Raw genomic sequence first — 23511 nt, forward strand, 5'->3', positions numbered from 1 at the left:
GATGGTTTGATTCTATCCGCTGCAAACTCTGGAAAGAAGCACTAGCCCGTGAGCAGCGAAACCAGGGAAAAGTTCTCCCCTCCATCCATGAAGGGTACTGGTCGCAGTATGATGTGTGAATGCTGTTATTGGGGGAACAGCCGAACCAGGAGTGGACATCCGAGTTAAGCAGGCTGATCCGGGCAGAAATGCGGTTGGACGAGAGCTACAAAGCCCCCCAGTGGTATGTAGCCCAAGTGTGCCCGTGGACAGCGGATGACAGCCCCATGGAAGGCTTTGACTACAATGGCCTGGGATTGTTGTACTGGAGGCTGTCCAGGGACCCTGACTTTGAGAGTGATTGGGAGTGGCGTTTGGAGGAAATAATGGAGCACAGAGAGCGAAGACTGAATGTCTCAGAAGTGCACTGGGCACAGGAAGATTTGGAGTTTCTGGCCGTTCAGGAATGGGCGCTTGAGATGGCCTACAGATAGCTGCTAGACTCTGCTCAGCAGCAGGGTGGGGCTCCCTTTGCCTGGAACTATCAGAAAATACCAGTTGACAACTCTGAAATCCTGGCTGAAGAGTTGACAATGTGGCAGAGTAACAGTATGCTTTGCCAACCTGGCCCCGCAGCTATGGAGGTGGAGGTCTTATGGCGGATGCAGCAAGTGCTGACTGACCTTGATGAACCTGTTTCTGCATTGGATGATCTTGGATGGAGGAATGTGCCTGTCCAGCAGCATGCCAGAGAATCGGCAGTGGAAAATCTGAAGATTGCCATCCCCAAACCTGAAGTGCTGACAACAGGGCAGAGCTCTGCTAACCTCTGCCCAGCACTGATAGCATCTTCTGGGTTCCATGGAGAGGAGATGATGAACCTTTATCCCCAGACACCAGTTGCAAAGACAGGGGATTTGATAGACTTTTCTGCTGAGGAAGAACAACCTGGTGAGCCTCCAGCAGAAGAAGAGCTGTTATTAGGGCCAAACTTCACTGTGCTCTGCCCAGCACCAACAGAAGTATCTGTGAAGTTACAAGGAACTTCCCCAGCTGAAGTGCTGGCAACCGGACAGAGGGTCCAAGATCTCTGCCCTACACCTGTGGCGGTTCCGGAGGCTCAGGGTGAGAAGGAGGCGGTCACTTCCCAGCAGCAGATCAGGATACAGGGGGAGAAGGGAGAGGAGGTGTTCGTCGTCCCTCCCCAACAGTTGGCCAGGGTGGAGGAAGTGGTCTTTCCTCCCCAGCAAAGATCCGTGCACCTGGGAGACAGTACCACAGACATATCGTCCCAACATCCAGATGAGGGAATGGAAAAGGAAGCAGCCGGCTCACCCCCCCAATGGCAGCTACACAGTTTGTGAGTGGAGGAAGCCAGCCTCCTGCCCCAATGGTGTGGAGTCCCCAGCAGAAGTGCTGGCAACAGGGCAGAGTGCTACCAACCTCTGGCCAGCACCGGAAACAACTACAGAGTTCCAGGGAGGCGGGGCAGTCGGCCTCCCTCCCCAACAGTTAGCCGGAGCAGATGGTGTGGGGTTTCCAGCAGAAGGGCTGGCAACAGGTCCGAGTACTGCTGGACTCTGCCCTCAAATAACAGAGGATGGATTTCCTGTGAAGGTGGATGGGACTTCAGTCTCCACCTGTATACCCCAGGAATGCTGGGCAGTCGGCCCAGATCCCCAACAGCATGACGGAGTGAGCCCAGACACCCTGTCTTCTCTCCAGCAGCAGAAAGGACTCCAGGGAGAAGGGCCAGTCCAGACCTCTACCCAGCAGCATATATGTTCTCTGAGAGAGGCAGAGGTTGGCTGGGTGAGTAATGCTTTGTTTGGAACTATTTGTTTGGGGTGCTGTGTGGGTACAGGCATTAGTGGACTGGAACTACTGACTAACTTCGGAGTCAACCCATCTGGGGTCTCCTCCTGTGTTAGTCTCCTACCGAAAGGGGAGAAATGTGACAGACCTAGCCGGGAGAGAGACTTTTGGAGGGGACTGAATGCTAGCCTCTTGCCGATCGATCGTGGGCCCTGGCATTTGGGGGAACTGTTCTTTGTGAGCTGTATGCCTGGGGACCCTTGAGGTGGTATTACTGTGGATTCGGGTCCTGGTCCCCCAGGACACACAGACTCTGGGGACCCTGGATTTGCCATATTATTAATAGTGGCTGATTCATAATGCTGGGACAAATACTGTTAGGAGATGCTGATGTCAATTCCAGCCACATGTCTGTCTGTTGCCTGCTAGAATGTGTATTGTAAATAAGTCTCTAGTATGGGATCTAAGAGTCATTAGATCCCCATTGTTGTTTGTGTTAATTAACTCTGCTATTGTGATAATGTTGATTGGGTTTTCTGAGCTACAAGACGGCTAGTCTGGCCTAAAGGTCATGTCTAAGTCATCTAGGCTGTCTAAAGGGATTAGTTAATTAGCCCATGTTAATTAGGTTTCTGGTCACAGGTGTATGTTCAGAGTAATATGAGCAGGAGGTATACACCTCCTCTTTTACTGTATAAAAGAGCCTGTATTTTTCAATAAAGGAGATTCCTGGTTGAACTTACATACAGCCTGCCTGGTGTTTGTTCTGAGCTACACAACTGGATTAGAACGGCACATAGCTGTAGTTCTAGTCCCGGAGCATCGGATGACCGAACCATCAGATGCTGCGATCTGCAGTCTGATTCTATAGCAGCAGAGGAGTGTCGGGAGAGTGGAACCAAGCGAGCAAGGGGCTTGTTACAATATCTACATATAAGTTGGACATTTCCTTAAAATTTGGTTGTATCGTAAATGCTTTGATGCATTAGATGATTTTAAATACATGAAAAAAATGTACAATGCACATTCTTAGTAAATGTATTTTAATATAAATCCAGTGACAAACATTTCTCTCCAAATCATCTAAAAATAAATATTTATTAAAAACACAATGATTGATTTAACTTCATTTACTAGCAAACCTAAGTTTGATCTCTGATCTCACATTTCTATAAATCAATTATTGTCCAAGCAACTGGAATGTGATATTTTAAATAATTACAACTGGGAATTTGCCCTGCTAGGCAGCTCTGAACTAATATTGTTATAACTTCAGCAAACAGTGCCTTCAACTTTAATAAACTTCTCTCACGCAATTGACTGTGCTGGATTTTATTGTATTTTATGGTACACAGATTTTTGTTTTGATGTGTGAAATTCTTATGTTAGAAACTTTCAATTACATTATTGGAATTTATCAAGTTCACAAGCAAAGACTTTTTATGAGTACACAAGAACCTAGAAAAAAGGCTTCTAAAACAAAAAAAATATGTCTTAAAATAAAATATATTTAGAAATGTTCTCTTTTGCAGAAAAGATTAGTGAGTTATTTTGGAACCAAAATACAAAACACAAAGACAGGGGCAGTCAAAAAGGGTCTGGGGTGAACTACATCAAATGTGTGTGTGCAATAATTGATGTAATAAATATTATATATATATATATATATATAGCTATCTATATATAGAGCTCTATCTATCTATCTATCTATCTATCTATCTATCTATCTAGATATCTAGATATCTATATCTATATATATAGATCTATATATATATAAAATATTTATATATACACTATATTACCAAAAGTATTGGGATGCCTGCCTTTACACGCACATGAACATTAATGGCATCCCAGTCTTAGTCCATAGGGTTCAATATTGAGTTGGCCCACCCTTTGCCGATATAAAAGCTTCAACTCTTCTGGGAAGGCTGTCCACAAGGTTTAGGAGTGTGTCTATGAGAATGTTTGACCATTCTTCTAGAATTGCATTGGTGAGGTCAGGCACTGTTGTTGGACGAGAAGAACTGTCTCGCAGTCTCCGCTCTAATTCATCCCAAAGGTGTTCTATCGGGTTGAGGCCAGGACTCTGTGCAGGCCAGTCAAGTTTCTCCACCCCAAACTCGCTCATAGGATGGGATGAATTAGAGTGGAAACTGCGAGCCAGGTCTTCTCATCCACATCATTGCCTGACCTCACAAATGTGCTTCTCGAAAGAATGTTCCAACATTGGAACAGGTGCATCTGAGCTATATAAATCATGTATAATAATAATATAATACTACCTCCTGTGCAATGCTTGGTGAGCCTCAAGAACACAGCACTCAGCCTGTGAAGTTTCTGTAAACCTCCATGTAATCCATGCAAAAAAGGAGAAAGGGAGAAAGGCTAGTGCCATGGAAGTCGGCTAAAACGTTGTTTTATTATTGCATGTGAACAACAGTCAAAAAGAAAGCCAACGTGTTTTGGCCATCAGGCCTTAATCATGGCTAACAAATAAGTGACACAAAACAGCTTAAATAGTGTGGACTAAATCACATGGTCAACCCCAAAGGTCACATGAACCAAAAAAAGGGGTGGCGGCAAGTATCAAAACATACAAAAGAAAAGCACTATAAGCATACAATTGTACATGAATGTATATTAAAACATGTATCACAAAAATAAAAAAGGAACAGCATTAAATATAATGAAAGAGAATAATGAAAAAGTATACTGAAAAAGTATATCTGTTTCCACTAAAATGTTTTAAAAAGTTTGTCGTTTTGTGCGATACCACAAAACGCATTTATTATTTATCTATTCAATATTAGTTATATGCACTTGTTTTGGGTTTATTCATTATTTTATTATATTTGTATTCTAGACCCTCTGGCGGGCATTTGTTTGTTTCACATTGATACTTTGGAATTGCACAGCGCAGAACTGATTCTATTTATTTCTTGGTGTAGGAACATTTTAAATGTCAGCAGCCGCATTGGCCTTTTTACCTTATCCTTTTTGTTTGGCGGGAGAGACGGCAATAGAAAATGGCGACAGAAGATGGCAGCAAGAGAGACAGCACCAGGAGAAGATGATGGCAGGAGACACGGCTCGGGGGAGAAGACCGCTCAGAGCTATTTTACAATAAAGGAATTAAGGGTCTGGTATGGATTTGGGGGGACCCCCACGCAATTTTTTTTTCATTTTGGCATGGAGTTTCCCTTAATATCCATACCAGACTCGATGGAGCTGGTATGGACTGGTGGGGGTAACTTATGCCATTTTTTCTCTGATTTTTTACTCTATATTGCCAGGAACCAGCAATACATTACAGCTGCGAGCAATTTATAATTACATTTTTTTATTTAGAAATGTCGTTTTGCTGCGCTACAGTAATAAACAGGGGAAAGGTGCGCTACTTTACAGGCATACTAAGGACACCCCCCCAGGCACGATATTTAAAGGAATTTTGGATTTTTATTGTTTCAATTTAAGCATTATTAAAATCACTGCTCCTGAAAAAACGGCCATTTTAAAAATATTTTTTCCAACTGGTACATGTCCCCTGGGGCAGGACCCAGGTCCCCATACACTTTTTATGGCAAAGAACTTGCATATAAGCCTTCAGTGAGAACTTTTGCAGGTTTGAGCCCCACTGACTTCCACTATTCCCGCATGTGTCATCTGACAGGCATGTTTGCCGCCAATAGTGCTGCTTTCCATTTACATGTGCGCCCAGTTTCTGAGAGTTGAAGTCTTAATTGGCCTTAATTGGGCGCTATTTTCCGTGACTGCAGGATCATTTATTGGCGTTATAGCAAATGACCCCCATTGTGTGGCACTTTTACAGTGATGAAGCACCCAAATAGGCTGCAGACATCAAGGAACAATGCAAGATTTACCCCCTGCAGCAAACATTAGGAATTTAACAGGTCCAGCTGTGGAAAAAATGTGGCACTTTTACACTGCTTAAGAACCTGAAAGGGCCACAAAGTTCAAGATCCAATGCAATATTTATTCTCCATCTGGGTTTGCTTTTGTGAGTTTTTATTTAGTTTTTATTTAGTTTCTAGGAGGAATGATTAGAGGGGAGTATGTGATAGAGGGCACCATGCATATTTACATGCATTGATGGGTTTATTTATGTTAGGTTTTCTATTTACATTTTTATTTGTTCTCTTATCTTGTATTTTTATTTCCTTATATATTGGATTGTGTTTTCTTTTCTTTTTTCCTTATGTATTTTAATAGAGTTTGCATTATATACTGTACATGGTGCATGGAATCTATTTATTGATGTATCATGAAGTGGTGGATTTCGTTTTGAGCATACGGATTATAATTTGTTTGCTTCTACTTTCTTGATAGCAGTCCAAAAGTCATTTGCGCTCATCCTAGATTTAATGATCTCTGTTTGTAACAATCAATTCCAATTTCAGATAAAGTATTTAAAGTGGATGTAAACAATCACATATACCCAGTTTAGTGAACAGCCTCTGATGGTACACAGAGATTAAACAAATCTCCCTACATACGTTTTACATGTATATCTTCTGTGATTAGCTATACTGTTTAGAAAGTGCGCGTCCTGTTAGAGTTTTTTCTTCCTGTTTCCCCTGTAGGTGTGGATACTTGCTATACACTGTGAGACACTGTGAGACAGCTGATTGGAGGAAAGGCACACACCCCCTCCCCACACGTGCAGAGCATGACTGTGACTAGTTTAGCTTTGTTAATTTATAGCAAACTCCCCCGACACATACTTCTATCCCCCATCTCGGAGAGCTTGTCAAAAGTTATCAGGCTGATAACAGAAGAACGGAGCAGGACAAATCTACGGGGCTTTGAAGAGCGATAACAAAACACTGCAGGTATATGAGTGCATCTCAAATTTCATTAATCGGGTCTTACATGCACTTTAATATGACTTTGATAGGGTACTCAGGGGTTAATTGTTTCACGGTAGTGGAGCTAGGTTTCATCCATGCCATCCATTTTTGATTCCCCAGTTTTGATTAGCTTATATTTGCATATTCTTCGGTCTTGCTGTTTGCTGTTTCTTCAGTCTTCTGCCGTGACAAAGAAATGGAGCCTCGAAATGTTGCAGTGGGGACTGAGATTGTTTGCCTCCTTCCAGCACAGTCCTCAGCTTTATGGATTTTGATTAGTGAGATGTCCCTTCCTGTGTCATCTCTTCTTGTGACATCATTTCCAGCCTGGTTGACAGCTCTGGTTTGGAATATACACTATTCACCATTGGCATTTTCCTCCCGGTTGGTTCATCTTTCCTCCCCTTTGTTCACCTGGTTTCCACAGGTGACATAGATGGTAACTCGCTTCACCAACAGTAGGTCACATGTAGGCTGTGGATTTGTTACACTTTCTGGATGTAAGTGGCACAATATAAATGTTTTTATCTTTACTGTCAATAAAGAGGAAATTGTACTGTGTTAGCACCTCCTTCATGTTCAATATATGAATTTTTGGACCGTTCATAATAGTTTTGGGATTTCACATAAAACTGATGAATTTTCTCATAGACTACATTTCATCTGGTTACCCATGCAACAGTCTTGCACCATACACCCACAACAACATTGTCAGGTCCCACACTTACCAGACAGATGAGTCCACTTGGGCAGAGGGTAGGCTCCCTTACGTATCCGATTCGGGGCCCCTGGTAGAGTAGACAGGAGGCCCGCGAGTGCGGAATGGTATGAGGGCCTGAAGTTAGAGTCCTGGAGCACGGTGGTCTGGCAAGCAACCGGTAGAGCTTCAGACTTGGTAGAGCAGATGCTGAGCAGGAGTTAATCAGGCTTGGTCACACACAGGCAGGGGTTGGCAACGGGCTGGCGGCAACGGTACAAGGGAGAAGGCAGAAACGAGGTCAAACAAGCCGGGGTCGGGCTCAGGCAGCAGTCAAGGAAGGTCCAAGGAAGGTCCAAAGGTAAGCCGGGTCACAACGGGTAAACACTACGGAGATACAGGAACACAGGATGATCACGGAACAAGACACAGAGCTGTTTGATCAGGCAGCACCGAGTCAGTGTAGAGGCAGGCTTCAAATAGGCTGATTGGCGCCAAACGCCGCGCACGTGCGCGCGCCGATTCGCCAAAGCGTGCCGCGCCCCCGCACGCGCCCGAGCGCGCCCCCGACACCAGCGTGCACGCCCACACTACCAGGCATGTCAAAGGCAGCGCCCACAGGCATACGCGCGCTAGCGCGAACGCGCGTACGCACGAACGCCCGGACGCCACCCCGCACGCCACGGCCGGTCAGCCCAGACGCGCCGGCGCCCCCAGGAACACGCGCCCCAGCACGCACAGGGACACGAGCACCAGCGCGCACCGGCGCCCAACCAGGTAACCTCTCTGACAGTGCCCCCTCCTCAAGGGCAGACTCCGGATGCCCAGTTGGGCCATCTTTGAGGCATGAGAGGTTTTAAAGGATTGCAGGAGTTCTCTGGCATGTAAATTGCTTTCCGGCTCCCACGAATTATCTTCGGGTCCATAGCCCTTCCATTTTACCAGATATTGCACCTGATTGTGCCTTCTTCTGCAATCTAGAATTGCTTCCACTTCGAACTCCTCCTCGCCATCAACCATAATAGGTTTGGGTGGACCAATGCTGCGACCAGAAAAGAAGTTGGGGGTGACCGGCTTCAGGAGGGACACGTGGAATACTGGATGTATCCTCAGGGAGTTAGGAAGGTCAAGTTCGTATGCCACATTGTTGATTTTCCTTTTGATCAAGAAAGGACCCAGGTATTTGGGGCCCAATTTCCTGGATGGGCAGGCCAACTTGAGGTTAGCGGTAGACAGCCAGACAGAATTGCCGGGTTCTAGAACAAGTTCCCCCCGTCTCTTCCTGTCAAAGATCTTCTTGTAATCTTCCTGAGCCTTGGTCATGGTTTCCCGCAGCAATTTATTGTTGTTAGAGAAGAAATCCAAAGTTTTGGACACTGCAGGAACAGGACACTCGGGGAATGATCCAGGCAAGAAGGATGGATGGAAACCATAATTGGCATAAAACGGAGACTGGTTAGTAGCTGAATGTAGAGAGTTATTATAGGAGAATTCTGCGATGGGAAGCAGGGAGGCCCAATCATCCTGGGAGAATGCAGAAAAACAGCGGATGTATTGCTCCAAGGTTTGGTTCGTCCTCTCGGTTTGTCCATTTGACTGAGGGTGGTAAGCCGAAAAGAATGACAACTCGATTTCAAGAGCGCCACAAAGGGCCCTCCAGAATCTGGAGGTGAACTGGACGCCCCTGTCTGAAACTATATTGGTCGGGACTCCATGCAGTCTGACGATCTCCTTAATGAAGATGGAAGCGGTCTCCATGGCTGAAGGGGTGCCCTTCATGGGAAGAAAATGGGCCATTTTAGACAGCCTGTCTACCACAACAAAAATGGACGAAAAACCTTCTGATGGTGGAAGCTCAACAATAAAGTCCATTGAAATCATGGCCCATGGTCTCTCTGGGACTGGCAATGGTCTCAACAGGCCCCATGCTCTTGTCCGGCTAGTCTTGTTTCTGGCACACGTGTTACAGGACTCCACATATTCCTTGCAATCCTTAGTAAGACGAGGCCACCAAAAGGTGCGTTGGACAAGGTCAGTAGTTTTCCGAGTGCCGAAGTGGCCAGCAAGTTTGTGATCATGACACAAGCTTAACACCCGTATCTTTAACTCCTCAGGGACCACAATCTTATTCTTGAACCAGAACAGTCCATCTTTGGTACAGGCTTCAACAGGTGGAGACATTCCCATAGAGGCACGTCTGATTTGAGAAATTAGATCCTCCTGTAGGATTAGGAAATTTCCAGAGGGGAGGATGGTGTCTGGGGACACGGTTCTTTCAGAATCGAGAAACATCCGGGAAAGGGCATCAGATTTAACATTCTTGGATCCGGGTCTGTAAGTAATATGGAAAATAAATCGGGAAAAAAAAAGTGCCCATCTGGCCTGCCGGGGTCTCAATCTCTTGGCTGTTCTTAGATATTCCAAGTTCTTATGGTCTGTGTAGACCAAAATGGGGTGTGCTGCACCTTCCAGGAGATAACGCCATTCCTCCAGAGCCGCTTTAATGGCCAAAAGTTCCGGATCACCCACGTCATAGTTTTTCTCGGAAGGAGAGAGTTTACGTGAAAAGAATCCCACAGGGTACAGGAGTGCTTTGGCACCCTGTCTCTGTGAAAGTACAGCTCCGACTGCAACCTCAGAAGCATCCACCTCTAAGACGAAAGGCAAGGCAGGGTTGGGATGCTTAAGAATAGTGGCTGACGTGAACAGCGCCTTGAGTCTTTCAAAGGCCTCTTGTGCCTCAGGGGTCCAGCAGAACCGGCATCCTTGTTTAGTAAGCTCTGTAATGGGAGTTATGATTGAAGAAAATCCCTTAATAAATTTCCTATAGAAATTGGCAAAGCCAATAAAGCGTTGTACTCCTTTCTTGTCAGTCGGTGCAGGCCAATCCAGAATAGCGGATACTTTCTGTGGATCCATTTTAATGCCGTCAGGGGAAATGATCAGGCCCAGGAACTGGATAGATTGGAGCTCAAATTCACATTTTTCAAGTTTGGCGTACAGCCCATGTTGTCTGAGCCGGGAAAGTACATTTCGTATGTGTTTGCGGTGCTCCATCAGGGAGGCAGAGAAAACCAGGATATCGTCCAGGTAAACGATGACATATAAGTCCAGTAAGTCATGAAAGACATCGTTGACGAAATGCTGGAATGTCGCCGGTGCGTTGCACAGACCAAAAGGCATGACGAGATACTCGTAATGTCCAAATTGAGTACGAAAGGCCGTCTTCCACTCGTCTCCTTCTCTTATGCGGATCAAATTATAGGCTCCACGGAGGTCTAGCTTAGTAAAAACGGTAGCAGATCCCAATCTCTGAAATAGTTCAGGAACCAGGGGTAGCGGGTATCTGTTCTTAATAGTGATTTTATTGAGCTCCCGATAGTCAATGCAGGGACGTAAGGAGTGATCTTTCTTTTCCACGAAAAAGATACCCGCCCCAGCTGGAGACGTGGAGGGACGGATGAACCCTTTCTTCAGGTTTTCATCTATATAGGTTTTCAAGGTGCCCAGCTCCTGCTCAGTTAGAGGGAAGATCCTCCCAAAAGGGACTTCGGTACCTGGTAAAAGTTCTATTGGGCAATCATAGGGTCTATGTACTGGAAGGGTTTCTGCCCCTTTTTTACTGAACACATCCAGGAAATCCCTGTAAGGTTCGGGAAGATCTTGGTAGGGCTTAGTTTCTGAGTCTATGCACAGGCATTGGGAGGAAGTTAATGGGGTCCCCCGTAAGCAGTGTTGTCTGCAATATTCAGAAGAAAACTGGATCTTGCCTGTAGACCAGTTGATACTAGGATTGTGAGCCTGTAGCCAAGGTATTCCTAGGATGACTGGGAAGAGAGGAGAGGAGATGACATCTAGGCGTAAAAGTTCCTGGTGTTCCGGGCCAATGGTGGCCAAAAGAGGAACCGTTTCTTGGGTGACGGGTCCGGAGCGGAGGGTGGAGCCGTCCGCTAGAAAAACTGCCAGTCCTTGGGCTTTAGTTTGAGTGGGAATATGATGGGTTTCGACGAAGGTCCGGTCAATGAATCCACTACATGCTCCCGAATCAATGATGACCGGTACTGGGATGCTCCTTCCAGGTAACTGTAATACAATGGAAAATGTTAAATGGTTACCGGCACTAGGTAGGACAGGTGCACACAACGAGGAAGACGGCAGACACTTACGTCTTTTATTGGAGCATGCTCTTGCAAAGTGACCAGACTCCCCACAGTACAAGCACAGGTTGAGTGTGCGTCTGTGTGTCTTCTCCTCAGGAGTCAGAGAGGGACGGAGCAGTCCCAACTGCATGGGCTCAGGGACCTCCGGGACTGTAGTAGATGAGACAAGCGGAGCTTGGTTCGGGGCACTAGGGGCCCTAGGCAACATCCAGGTGAGGCGTGGGTGACCAACAGATCTCTCAGAGCGTCTCTCCCTGAGGCGGCGGTCAATTTGGATAGACAGATTGATTAGCTCCTCTAGTGTCTGGGGTACCCCCACTCGTGCTAGTTCATCCTTTAGGGGATCCGACAACCCCAGCCGATATTGGTGACGCAAGGCTGCGTCATTCCACTCCGTGTCCGAGCTCCAACGCCTAAACTCCACGGCGTAATCTTCAGCAGCTCTGCGGCCTTGTTGAAGGGAATGTAAAGCGGCTTCTGCCGTGGCTGTTAGCTGGGGGTCCTCATACAGCTGAGACATAGCTAGGAAAAAGTCACTTAGGGAGTCAAGAGATTGAGCCTTTTGCTCCAATAGATGGTGGGCCCAGGTTAACTTGTACCCTTGTGAGTACTTGATTTTAAAGATACATTAAATTTGTTTTTAATACTGCACTTAGAGTGGCGCCATTGTTGTTTTTCTCCTTCAGTACCCAGGTTTGAGGCTCGCCGGTCAACAAGGATATGACGAACCCCACTTTAGTAGCCTCCAGGGAGAACGTACGGGGTTGCAAAGCAAAGTAGAGCTCGCATGCGTTACGGAATGCCCGGAACTTACTGCGTTCTCCAGAAAACTTTTCGGGTGTAGGTACCCTGGGCTCTGGTGGAAGCATCACTACAGAAGGCGCTGAGGCAGGGTTGGCAGAAACTGCTCCTGGAGGAGAGGCTGAAAGGGCCTGGACCTGCCCTTCCAGTCTGGTATAGCCTTCCTGTAGGCTTTTAACGGCTTGAGTAAGGCCCGCTAGGTGCCTGCACAGTTCATCCATGGGGGAGGCCCCCTGCCCGGACTCAGTCATGGCTGCCTGATACTGTCAGGCCCCACACTTACCAGACAGATGAGTCCACTTGGGCAGAGGGTAGGCTCCCTTACCTATCCGATTCGGGGCCCCTGGTAGAGTAGACAGGAGGCCCGTGAGTGCGGAATGGTATGAGGGCCTGAAGTTAGAGTCCTGGAGCATGGTGGTCTGGCAAGCAACCGGTAGAGCTTCAGACTTGGTAGAGAAGATGCTGAGCAGGAGTTAATCAGGCTTGGTCACACACAGGCAGGGGTCGGCAACGGGCTGGCAGCAACAGTACAAGGGAGAAGGCAGAAACGAGGTCAAACAAGCCGGGGTCGGGTTCAGGCAGCAGTCAAGGAAGGTCCAAAGGTAAGCCGGGTCACAACGGGTAAACACTACGGAGATACAGGAACACAGGATGATCACGGAACAAGACACAGAGCTGTTTGATCAGGCAGCACCGAGTCAGTGTAGAGGCAGGCTTCAAATAGGCTGATTGGCTCCAAACGCCGCGCACGTGCGCGCGCCGATTCGCCAAAGCGTGCCGCGCCCCCGCACGCGCCCGAGCGCGCCCCCGACACCAGCGTGCACGCCCACACTACCGGGCATGTCAAAGGCAGCGCCCACAGGCGGACGCGCGCTAGCGCGGACGCGCGTACGCACGAACGCCCGGACGCCACCCCGCACGCCACGGCTGGTCAGCCCAGACACGCCAGCGCCCCCAGGAACACGTGCCCCAGCACGCACAGGGACACGAGCACCAACACGCCCCGGCGCGCACCGGCGCCCAACCAGGTAACCTCTCTGACAAACATTCTGTGGTTGTCTGTTGCTATAAGCTCCACACATCTATGTGTGCTGAGAATCTCTTTTGTACAATTGCATTTCTAGGACTCCTTGGTTTTGGGTAGAGTGGAGAGGGATTAGAATGGTTGTCAGTTTTTATTGCTGTCTGTGCCCCCGTTAAGGAGATTCCCCCTCTATATTTGTCCTGTTTACCATTATCGTTGAAAGTGAAAGTAAAAGAAAATCCCACATTTTGGGTTGTCCCCAAAAAAGTCATAGATAGGAAATCTTCTATTAGGGGGTCCCCAAGGAATTACCCTAATTTGCAGGGATTTTCTCTCACTTCCTGTTTGGCTATGGGACAGGAAGTGAAGGTAAATCTTCACAATGGGACACAGATGGCGAAAAAAAAATCTGACAGGGGTTAAAAGGCTCCTGTACTCTATCCAAAGTAGAAAAAAGTTTTGCCTATAGTTCTAGTTTAAAAAGGATAAAGCAACAAGAAAATAACTGCAGATGGAGTAGCAACTAATCTACAACTACAGTTGTGTTTTTTCAGAAATCATCCATCATGATCTTTTGTATGGCTCCCCAGGCCCGATTAGTTTTTTTACAGAGCAGTAGATTTTTAAATTTTTGCTGCAATTTTAAACCCTCTTACATATTTATGCAGAAACGACAAGTTCCCTCCAGAAAAAACACACTCCTTTTCTTCAAGCTGGATCTCCAAATACTATCCCTCGGACCATGATTTTGCCCTTTTGGGAAAAATCCCTCCCTGCAATGAGCTAAAGTCTTTCAGACAAGAGCCTCCAATTGCTCTCTGGATGTATTGTTAAGGTAGAGACTACTGTATATAATCAAAAACCACCAAAAATCTAATTATTGAAGACAACATTTCACCTTTGAAAGGTACCTCAGGCACTTTTCTACACTTTAATATCGCTATACAAGTTGCAATTTCTTTACTGAATATGTTAGTGTTTGTCACATACCTGGTGGGTAGAACCTGGTTTATGCAGAAGAAGACCTCTTTTACACCTCTGACTCAGGGCCCTTGGTAGAGTATACAGGTTGCGCTGGAGTGCAGAGTCGCACAAGTGCCAGTAGACGTGCAAGTTGCTGGGCAGCTGGATGAGTAGTACGCCAGGTGGCAGTGGATGCTCCGAGAGAAGGAACGGGCTGGTACTTTAGCCGAAGAGCAGGTCCCAGTGGCAGATGGGCAGGTGCTGGCAACTTGGTAGCCCCAAATGGACTGGAACATAAGCAAAGTCAGACAAGCCGGGTCATATTGCCAGAAACCATGAAATCAGGCCGAGACAGAAGTACAGTTAAATCACACTTGTTTAATAAGTAAAAAGAACAAACGTAGTCAAAACACAGCCAAAGTTCAGTAACTGGAACGGACAGTCAGCCAAGCCAGAAGTCAGGGATCAGTGCAGTGGAACAGCAAGCAGGATCTGGAGCCATAAGGGATGTCAGCAAAGCAAGTCTTGAACAGGAGATAGTTTCTGTGATGTTGACCAAGGTGAAGGCAGAGATCCACTGGGCTGAACGGCTTAAGTAGGCAGGACTGACGAGCAGGATATCATAAACAGCTGAGTAACTGTGGAGAGATAGGAGCTGGCAATTAGCCGACAGCTGAGCGGCCAGCTCTGAGAATGAAGGGCTGAGCCCAGCCCTGACACATACACAGAATGATCAGATCAGGTACCGATGCAGAGACAGGAGACTGGTCATCGACAATCTGGGGTCGATGCAGGCAGAGAGCAGGAACAGTCAGGAGCAAGTCGGGTCAGTATTTCAAGAGCAAATGCAGATAACAGGGAACAGGACAATCACAGAATGCTGTAGACGAGACAGCACTGATCCTGGGTGCTGATCCAGCTTGAATAGCCCATTTAGTGCCCTTATCTGTTCCGGGATGCACATTTGCACTCCGGTGCATATTGGTTCGCCTGCACGTGCGCATATGTGTTCGCACGTTAGCACCTCTTCTTCCAAAGATTCGAGGAACAGGGATTTGTCTGCCACTATTATTCTGTCTGAAAGAGCCTTCCTGACAGTGTTGATGTTGGTGATGTAATATAAAAACAAACTCCATTTTACACATTTGGTGGGATTGGGAAAACATGTAATCAAATTGGATAGCAGTCCACCATTTGCAGTTACCCTTCGACCCTACCCTTCTCCACTTCTCATCCATCTCTAAACCTAAATACAAAAAGATCTTACAGGTTCACCTTCCAAATGCTGTCAAATATTTGATTCCTGTCCACTTAAGATCCCAGGTCCCCTCTATGCTGAAGGAATAAATATGTAGGCTTACATTTCTAGCCCAGATGGAAGAAACAAGAGCAATTTCAACTGACTCTTTAACTCACTTTATAAATACATAGTCTATGTAGCATCATTTTACTGGCAAAAGATTGTCCCTTGCCATCCTAAAATCCAATTATAAGATTTTTACCAATGAGATGAAACCTCAAGATTTCCAATACTGACTGAATCACCTTTCATGTGTAGACAATTAAAAGGACCAGGCAAGCAATTCCTCTTGAAAATGCTGCATACAATTAAATCTTATTTTTCCTGAACTCTCTCCAAAATTCCATTATTTCTGATGACTGCCAAATCAGGGCTGCTAGGGGTTCAAAAGTCAAGGCAAACAACAAGGAGGAAAGAGGAAACCCCTGTCTCATCCCTCTTTTCAGGAGAAAGGACTCACACAGGTAACCATTAATAAGCAAATAGGCTGTAGGTGCGGAATAACAAGGTTTATACCCATACAATGAATCTGAATACCACCTCAAATCTGGCCAAAACACCCAAGAATCCAGGGCAATTTACCACTGTAGAATATCTTAGTGGTATCTAGTGATAGAAATGCTCCATTATCAGTGTTATCTATAACGATTTTCATATTCGTGAAAAGATGCCTAATGCTAATTGATGTTGATCATGTGCGAGTAAAGCCAGGCTGGTCCCATGTACTCATTTATGGATTACTGTAGCTAAATAGTTAGCTGGGATCCTTGCTAAGGCCTTTAGGTTGGTTAATAATAAAAATATAGGGCAATAGGATCCTAATTGTTAAGCATCCTTCCTTGTTTTAAGTAATGTGACACGTATAGCTTAATCCATGGAAGGAGGTAGAGTTTCCAAGTCTGCGGCTTCTAAGCGCTTTTCTAATTCTCTCTCAAATGTTAAAATTTGCATTTTTAGCTACAAACTACTTTAAACTCCAAACAATTAAAAAAGCAGAAGACCTGTGGAATAGAACAGTGTCAGTTTCTCACTCACTTTTTAAAAAAGAAAAAATACACAAAAATAAATTGTATTCTAATTCGATACAATAAACTATCCATTTTGTAGTAAAATATAAACTATAGGGTTGTACTGAGTAAAGAGATACCAAACATGTCAAGCCTGAACATTACATGAACCTGTGAAATTGTGAAAAACAATGGTGCCCAAAATTGTCCATAAGTGACATTTTAAAAGCCTTTACCAGTGATCAGTCTAGAGTTAACCATGGACCACGCCCCATGACTATATAAGTCATTGCGCACCGTGAACACAGCATTACAGCGCGAGAGAGCGTCCTGTCAACATCGGAAGAAGAGAAGAGGGAAGAAGACGGCGGAGAAGACTGGGACACCGCTAGCAAGAGAGCAGCAAAAGAGCAGAAGATAGCTGAGAAGCCCGGCAGAAGAACCGGAGAGCGGGAGAAGAACAGGAGAGTGGAGAAGAGGCCGGAGAGTGGGAGAACTGGACACCGGGAGAAGAGGCCTGAGAGAGCAGAGAAGTTCGGAAGAGACCCCCGAAGTCGGAAGAAGACCCCTGGAGCTGCCTAATAAGCTACTTTAAAAATCTGTCTAGTGTGTTTTTTATTGACACTTTTTTTCCCCAGGTGAATGGGTAGGGGTACGATGTACCCCATACTCATTCACGTAGGGCGGGGGGCTTGGATCTGGGGGCCCCCTTATTAAAGGGGGCTCCTGGACTCTGATAAGCCCCCCCGCCCGCAGACCCAGACACCCAGGGTTGTCGGGAAGAGGCCCTTGTCCTCATCAACATGGGAACAAGGTGCTTTGGGGTGGGGGGGCTACAGGGCGCCCCCCTTACCCAAAGCACCCACCCCCCCCATGTTGAGGGCATGCAGCCTGGTGCGGTTCAGGAGACGGGGGATCTCGCTTGTCCCCACCCCCTTTCCTGACCGGCCGGGCTCAGATAAGGGTCTGGTATGGATTTTTGGTGTAGGGGGTTCCCCTTAAAATCCATACCAGACCTGAGGGCCTGGTATGCTCTGCGACTGGGCTCTCAAGGTGTTAATCTCGCCGATAAAGGTGTCGAGATTGACCTCCTTTTCTAGTCCCATCATACCTCATCACGTTCAAAATAAATGGACTTTAGTCCGTGTGTGGGCAAGTCCATTCATTCGTAAGTCCGCCGTAACTCCATCGAAAGTCCGTCGAGAAGACCGTCGGACCTATTCTGCTGGAAAGTCCGGTCGTGTGTGCGCGAGTCAGTTCGTTTGGGAAGTTCATCGGAAGTCTGCCGAAAGTACATCGGGAAGACTGTCGGACCTAGTCTGCTGGAAAGTCTGGTCGTTTGTACAGGGCATTACCCACTTCAATCCCACGGACGTCATATGACGTCCTGGGATTTGAGCAGGTATATCTGAATGATGCCTGTAGTTACAGACATCATTCAGATATTGCCGGTTTCAGCCAGCGAATCTCTACACCATAGGAATGATCGTAGTGGCCGTTCCGCCGCTTGATCGTTCCTATGGGAGGCGAGAGGGGACGTCCCCCCCTCCTGCCGCCCTCCGGTGCTTGCTCCGACTCACCGTTACGATCGGTGAGGCGGAGAGTAGATCCGCCGGCGCCGGATGTAGATCATAGAGATTTCCGGCGGACCAGATGGTCCCCGGAGTCTCTATGATCGTCGGAGGCTGGGCGCGATGTTATGACGTCACGCCCGGCCTCTCCATTCAAAAAAACAGCGCTGCTTCGGCTGGAAAGCGGCGATCGTTTTATTTTGTTTTTTATTTCAGGCTTCCCAGCCTAGTGGTGAGATATGGGGTCTTATTGACCCCATATCTCACTATTAAGAGCACCTGACATGTCATATTGCTATTACAAGTGATGTTTACATTCCTTGTAATAGGAATAAAAGTGATCAATTTTTTTTTTTTCAAAAAAGTGTCAAAATAAAAAAAATAAAATATAATTAACAACATATGAAAACGGTGTTCAAACCATACATGTGAAGTTTCGCCACGAACGTTGGAGCGAGAGCAATAATTTTGGCCCTAGACCTCCTCTGTAACTCAAAACATGTAACCAGTAAAAAAATTTCAAGCGTCGCCTATGGGGATTTTTAAGTACCGAACATTGGCGCCATTCCACGAGCGTGTGCAATTTTGAAGCATGACATGTTAGGTATCTATTTACTCGGCGTAACTTCATCTTTCACAAAATGCAAAAACATTGGGCTAACTTTACTGTTTTGTTTTTTTTTTAAAAAGCGTTCGAAAAATTCCTGCGCAAATACTGTGTGAGATAAAAAGTTACAACAACCGCCATTGTATTCTCTAGGGTCTTTGCTAAAAAAACATATATAATGTTTGGGGGTTCTATGTAATTTTCTAGCAAAAAAATGATGATTTTTACATGTAGGAGCAAAGTGTCAGAATTGGCCCGGTATAGAGTCTACAAATTATGGTATAAATATACTATTTGAAATTTAACAACCCTGATGTACTGCCTAATTAATTTCTGAGCCACTATAATGTCAGGACAGTGAAAACACTCCCAAAATAACCATTTTTTTAAAAATTAGACACTCCAAGGTATTTAGTTAGAATCACAGTGAGACTTTTGAAAAAAACATTTTATTGCCACAAGTTTGTGGAAAATTAACAAAGAAAAGGAAAATGTTTCTTTACACACAGCTCTTAATAAGACATTTCTCACACACCACATACACATTCTGCTACTCCTCCTAAGTATGTGGATAACACATATGTGGGACCTTTTTGCAGCCTAGATGCAGAGAAGGGTCTAAAATCCAAGGAGTACTTTCAAGATATTAAGGGGTATAAATCACATGTTTCTAGGTCCTGGAGTGCCAGGAAAGTAGAAACACCCACAAAATTATCAAATTTTGGAAGGCAGACATCCCAAGGTATTTTTGAGAGGCATGGTGAGTCTTTTGAAGATTTCATTTTAATGTCACAATTTATTGGGAAGAAATTAAAAGAAAATTATTAATATTTTTTTTACACAAAGTTGTCTATTATTTAAATATGGCTATCATACAGTATGGGCATACTTTGAAATGCACCCTAAAACACTCTCTGATACTTCTCCTGTGCATGGGAATACCACATGTGCAAGATTTTTTTACAGCCTATCCACATAGAGGGGCCCAAGGTGTACCTTTAGGCTTGCAAGAAGAATAAATCATGCATCTAAGTTACTGAAATACCTATTACACCTTTACAGGCCACGGGGCACCCAAGTTATTATTTAAGAGACATGGTGAGTCTTTTGAAGATTTCATTTTTCTGCCATATGTTTTTGGAAAAAATGAAAATATATTTTTTACACAAAGTTGTCAATTAATAAAATATTCCTAACACCCCAACACACAATATGGACACACTTAGAATTACACCCCAAAGCACATTCTGCGACTCCTCCCTAGTATGAGGATACCGCATGTGTAAGACTTTTTCAATATTTGGACTGATTATCTTCCAGATATTGTCTATTGTGTATCACAAAAATTAGCCAATGTCATATCAAAAACAGTGTACTGTAATGCCCATCTCTGTACAAGTGGTCAGGGAATATAGCTTAGTGTAGCATCACCTGTAGCAGTCCACAAAAACGATAAGCCAAGCAAACCTAGCCTACCGGTACATAGTTTTCCATGGAATTCCTCCAGAATGTTCACTGGCCAAGAACAACAATGGGTGATCAAAACAGTTTCTGAGTGCAGTTGACCAGAGAGGAAGGCTGTCTCAAAGGAACATAGTCAATGCAATGTATATATGGATTAGTTCAGGTAGCAGGCAGAGACATGATCAATAAACTGGCAAAGGATGGATCCAGGAGGCAGACAGAAACATGGTCAACAAACATGGTTAGCATATGCAGCAGGCAGAGGAAACACTGCACTGGTATGGCAGTAATCAGAAACACTGTTGTTGGCTGCACTGGCTCTGGTGACACTGAACTGACGTGGTGGTGGTGAGGGACATTATTGATGACTGTGCTGGCTTTGGTGACACTGGTACTGGTGTGGCTAACGATCAGGAATACTGTTGCTGGCTTTACTGAGATGGTGACACTGGGACTGGCGTGGCATTGATCAGGAACACTGTGAGGGCTACACTGGTCTGGCAATAATGGGGCTGGTGTAGCAGTGATCAGGAACACTGCTGCTGGCTTACACTTGTCTGGTGACACTGGGACTGGAATGGTTAGAGATTAAGAAAACTGTTGCTGACTTACACTGGTCTGGTGACAGTGGGATGAGTGTGGTGGTGATCAGGGGAGTACTTTTGCTTGCTGCATTTGTCTGGTAACCCTGGCACTGATGTGGCAGCTATCAGGAACAATGCTCCTGGCTTACATTTGTCTGGTGACACTGGAGGGGGTATTTACTAAAGCTAGAGAGTGCACAATTTGGTGCAACTGTGCATAGAAACCAATCAGCTTCAAGACTTCATTGCCAAAGCCTAATAGAACAAGCTGAACTTAGAAGCTGATTGGCTACCATGAACAGCTGCACCAGATTCTGAGTGCATACTTCTTTGTAAATCTCCCCCTATGACTAGTGGTGGTGTTAATGATGTGTTTAGGAATACTGTCGCTAGCTTACACTCATCTGGAGACTCTGGGAGTCATGTGGTAGCAATCAAAAACACTGTTGCTGGCTGCACTGATCTGGAAACACTGGGAATGGTGTGGTGGCAACCAGGAACCCTGTTCCTGGCTTACACTGGTTTGGTGAAACTGGGACTCGTGTGGTGGAGATCAGCAACACTGTTGGTTGAAATAGTCTGGTATGGCAGTAATCAGGAACACTGTTGCTGGTTGCATTGGTTTGGTGTCACTGCAACTGGTGTGGCAGTGAGCAGGGGCATTGTTGCTGGCTGCACTGATATGGTGACACTGTGACTGGTGTGATGTTATCAGGGACACTATTGTTGGCTCCACTTGTGGGTGAGACCCACAGAGACAGGAAGCTCATCCCCTAGAGGGCAGCTTAGAAACCAACAGCCATTTTGTTAACTCTTACTCTTCTCACTTTGATTCCCAGGGAGTTAACCCCTTAGAACCTGGAACCAATGGACACTACTATTTCCTCGTCCTCTCTCTCTCAATGTGTTTAGCCCTTACAGGATGGGGGCACCATGCCTTGCCAGTCTTCCATATCCCACCCTGGTCACTTAATACAGGAATGTCATGATCACTTTTGTACCAAATTTATTTCACTATACACATATTGCAGGAAGCTACCACTTGGTACTTGTTGCAAGGTCTTGCCTCCTTGACTACCCAGCCCAGGCCCCTAGGTGGACCCTGTGCCTCAGCAGATTCCAATATGAGTATCAAGCTATGAGGTGGGGGACACAAAGTACATTTGTCCTTCGACAAAACAGGGTCACCATCACCCTCCATGGTCACTTGTTTGCAATTCAGCCTGGCCGCCATCCCTGAAGAGTGTGCCCCAAACCTGAGGGTTAAAGTGTGCATTTATTCAGATGTTTTTGGCTCAGAGAATTTCCCTGTTAATTCATTCACTTCCAAACAGAGAAAAAGTTCAGACCTGAATGGCGAACCCTATTAAAGTCTATGGGACCCAAACATGAAAATTCAAAAGTCCCCATTTTTAAGGCTTATATGCAAGTTATTGGCCATAAAAAAGGGTATGGGGGTCCGGGTACTGCCCTGGGGGACATTTATCAATGCAAAACATTTTTTTAGAAGTAGATAGTTTTTCAGGAGCATTGATTTTAAATATGCTTTAAGGGAAACAATAAAAATGACAAATTCCTTTAAATATAGTTCTGGGGGGGGGGGTCATCTTAGTCTGCTTGTAAAGTAGCGCATCTGTACCGTGTATAGAACCTACTGCAGCAGAACTGACATTTCTAAATTAAAAAAAAAAAAAGTGAAATGATATTTAAATACCATTGCCGGCAATAGAAAAATGTTTAAAAAAACAGAGAGGGGGTCCCCCCAATCCATACCAGGCCTTTGGGGGTATGGTATGGATTTTAAGGGGAACCCCACGCCTAAAAAAAAAAAACAACGTGGGTTCCCCCTAAAATCCATACCAGACCCTTATCTGAGCACGCAGCCCAGCAGGTCATGAAAGGGGGCCCCAGATCCCAGCCCCCCTCCTTATGTGAATGAGTATGGGTGTCAGGAACTGGTGTGACCAGAACCGTGTGATCTGCGACAGAGGACACCCAAACGTATATAAGTGAAAATATATATTAATTTATTAAGGAAAGTGAGTAATAAATAACAACCAACTCCAATATGACACAGTGCAATAACCAACCACAGACAGAGACCTACAAATAACAATAGACAGATAAATGCAATAAATGGGAAATACCAGGTTCATAAACAATAGCCAGGCCAGGGTCATACACAGCAGATCAGCAGGGAATGTTCCAGAGACGTAAACATAAGCCAGGCCAAGGTCATACACAGGGAAGTCAGTAGATGGGGTATGGAACACAGGACAGGGAGAGGATGGATGGGTCAGACTGCAGGCAGGGATCCAAGGTAACAGGTGGGACAGGATAGGGTCCCAGACAGGGAGACAGGGAGACAGGGAGACAGGGACAGGATCAGGGCTCAGGGCTCAGGGCTCAGGGCTCAGGGCTCAGGGCTCAGGGCTCAGGGCTCAGGGCTCAGGGCTCAGGTTCAGGGCTCAGGTTCAGGATCAGATAGCTAGCAGGTCAGGAGGCAATGACGAAATCAAGGCAAACATGTGAATGTTTGCCAGGTATTTATAGGCCTGTGATTGGCCTCAAGTGACACCTGATTGTAGGAGGTACTGTCTGCTCCACACTGCCAGGATCCATCCGCTGGTGGACGCCAGTACTGCGGCCCAAAGATGATATACTATTA

Source organism: Aquarana catesbeiana, linkage group LG05 (genome assembly GCF_042186555.1).
Source record: "Aquarana catesbeiana isolate 2022-GZ linkage group LG05, ASM4218655v1, whole genome shotgun sequence".
In the NCBI taxonomy this organism is placed as follows: Eukaryota; Metazoa; Chordata; class Amphibia; order Anura; family Ranidae; genus Aquarana; species Aquarana catesbeiana.